The sequence below is a fragment of the Notechis scutatus genome, chromosome 1 (genome assembly GCF_049901735.1).
Source record: "Notechis scutatus isolate UNSWTSFEM ecotype Mainland chromosome 1, rNotScu1.2, whole genome shotgun sequence".
Classification (NCBI taxonomy): domain Eukaryota; kingdom Metazoa; phylum Chordata; class Lepidosauria; order Squamata; family Elapidae; genus Notechis; species Notechis scutatus.
In genome coordinates this window covers 187,998,951-188,002,103 of record NC_142009.1, presented here as the reverse complement: position 1 = coordinate 188,002,103, position 3,153 = coordinate 187,998,951, and positions in this window count along the sequence as shown.

Here is a 3,153-nt window from a genome sequence, read left to right as displayed (position 1 = left end):
GAGCAAAAATCTTTCAAACAGGAGATTTTAACACTAGAGGCAGGTTAAAAAAAAAGCAACACAACTCTTAGTTTGTTCAATAAACCATTGGTAAAACATGCAAAAGCTTAAACATATAACCTATGAACTATTTAGTAATTCTTGTAGAGTAATTCTGAATTCCTACCAAAGTATGTGGTAAAATTCTTTCTCTTTCCTTCTTTTCTTCCCATAACGTTGGATGTCCAAAACTGAAAATTGAAGTAGAAATTTTACAGGGATGCAAAGCAGGTGGTTTCCTTCAAAAGGCTTCTTCAAGACCTTCAGCTGGACAAAAGGGCGAAAAAGCAGCTGTTTGCAAGAGAAGTGTTGTGAGTTGGGAGGAGAAGCAAGTTCTTAACCACTCAAAAGTCAGCATCTACATTCTTCCACATCCTCAGTGGGTTGTGGCTTCTCTTTTCTTGTTGCAGCCTGAAACATAACAGCAGGGGGGAAAAAAAACAACAAATGCCCTAAACTCAGGTTTACTGGTGAAGTGATTAAATAAGGATCATTTGTATGATTAAATGCTGAAAAGAAAAGTACTTTCCCTGTGAACCTGTAGTGCAGTTCTCATTACCCAGAAGCACCACATATTAGTTGCAGCAAATTAGCATTCAAACACTTTCTGGAGTGGCTGCTAATCACAAGCTGTTAATTACTGTCATTAGGTTAGACTGCTGAAGAGAGCAACTGAGGAATCATTCTCATGATCTTGGTAGTGGAGAGTGATCTTTACCAATAATAAAAACACACGTCAGACATACAGAAATTGCAAATTGCCAAACTGCTGACGCGGTCAAAAAAAAAATCTGCTGACTCTTAAGTGGGATAGTGATGGATGCATTCTTGACACAGTCTCAGTGTTCAGGCTTAGGAAATAATGAGTATCAATGTCCTAGCAAGAGAATATGCAAAGATGAAGGAGCTCTTTGTATCCTTAATTAAGGAAAATAGGAGCACAGCCTGTTCACAGATAAGTGACTGTACATAATAATCATGTATTTATGTAAGGGATTGCTATCCCATATTACTGCGGTGGCAATTAAGCTCTCAGAAAGTAGTGTTAATAAGGGATGTACTTGAATAAGGAAGCACATAATTACCCTGTAGATTAATTGGGAGGAGAAGCAAGTTTTAAAATATTTACTGTAGTAAGATTCAGTTTCTCAAACATCTTACCAGCAAAGTCTTGAGTTGCTACAGGAGGACTTGCACAGATGAAATCCTTTAGGATCCGGTGGTGCATATTATAATTTTATCCCACTGGGTGCAAATGTACCTAGTAAGTGGGCATTTTGAAAGCATTGGGCTTTTTAAAAGAATAGGTGCTTGGTCTGGTTATGTCCATTTTGGATGAATAATAATAATCCAGTGTTTAAAGTAATACATCTAAAACACACAATGTGTTCAATTCATTTTTATATGATGCATAAAAATGTCACAAGAAGCATCATCTTAAAATTAGCATTCTATCCTGGGGGCAGGAAAATTCCTCCCCCCCCTTTCCTCTTATAGTGTAATCCTGATGGTATCATTGTGACAGTGATAAGAGTGGAGCTAAAAATATGTAAGTACAGTGAAAGCCCATTTTAATGGATCACTTGGGGAAGGAGTGTCTGTTCCTCTCAAGTGACCATTAAATACGGAATAACGTTATTTGCGTAATGAAGTCATTACATAAATGATGGAAATCACCACAGATGTCATAAAATTAACCTAAGTTTAAGTGCCTTGTCTGGATGTTTTCAGATGCCATGAACCTAGCTGTTGTTTCGGAAAAGGCCTGGAGGGCACGATGACCCACTGTATCTGAAATCTGCTAAACGGGTCGGTTAAATGAAATCTTTGCCCTATTTAGTGTGGTAAATCTGTGCTTTCCATCTATGCTTTCCTTCTGCGCATTTCTGAGGACCTAAAGGGTATATATCAGATATGGTATTCAGCCAGTTCTGACAGGTTCTGGAGAACCAGTAGTGGAAATTTTGAGTAGTTCAGAGAACCGGCAAATACCACCTCTGACTGGCCCCGCCCCCATCTATTTATTTATTTATTTTATTTATTTATTTGATTTGCCAATTGTTTACAAGATAATAAGTATAAGTGTATACATAGTTGTGAATACATGAAATGGGTACATATAAGAAAAATAAAAGAATAAGAGAAACAATAGGACAGGGACGGTAGGCAGGCACGTTGGTGCACTTATGCACGCCCCCTACAGACCTCTTAGGAAAGGGGTGAGGTCAATAGTAGACAGTCTAAGGTTAAAGTTTTTGGGGTTTGGGGAAAAGACTACAGAGTCGGGTAGAGTATTCCAGACATTGACCACTCTATTGCTGAAGTCATATTTCCTGCAATCAAGTTTGGTGCGGTTTACTTTGAGTTTGTATCTATTGTGTGCTCTTGTGTTGTTATGGTTGAAGCTGAAGTATTCATTGACAGGTAGGACATTGCAATGTATGATTTTATATACCATGTTTAAGTCAGACCGAAGACGGCGTAATTCAAGGTTTTCTAGTCCTAGAATTTCAAGTCTGGTGGCATAAGGTATTCTACAACAAGTAGAAGAGTGGAGAACTCTTCTTGTGAAATATTTCTGGACTTTCTCAATTGTGCTAATATCAGATACGTAATGAGGGTTCCAGACTGATGAACTGTATTCGAGTATTGGTCTAGCAAATGTTTTGTATGCTCTGGTTAGTAGTGTGATATTACCAGAGAAAAAGCTACGTAGGATTAGGTTAACAACTCTTAATGCCTTTTTGGCTATGTAGTTGCAGTGGGCTCTAGCACTTAGATCATTAGAGGTGAGTATTCCAAGGTCCTTTACAGAGCTTGGGTCATCAACAAGATCTTGACTATTCAGCTTGTATTTTATTTTCTGATTTTTTTTGCCAATATGTAAGACAGAGCATTTATTTGTTGAGATTTGAAGTTGCCATTTGTTTGACCATTCAGATACATAGTCAAGATCTTTTTGTAGGGTAGCAGTATTGTCTGTGGTATTGAACAGCTTTACATCATCAGCGAAGAGAACGCAATTGCTCTTAATAAGATCACAGAGGTCGTTTATGTAGAGTATGAAGAGAGTCGGTCCTAGAACACTGCCCTGGGGGACACCACTATTGACAG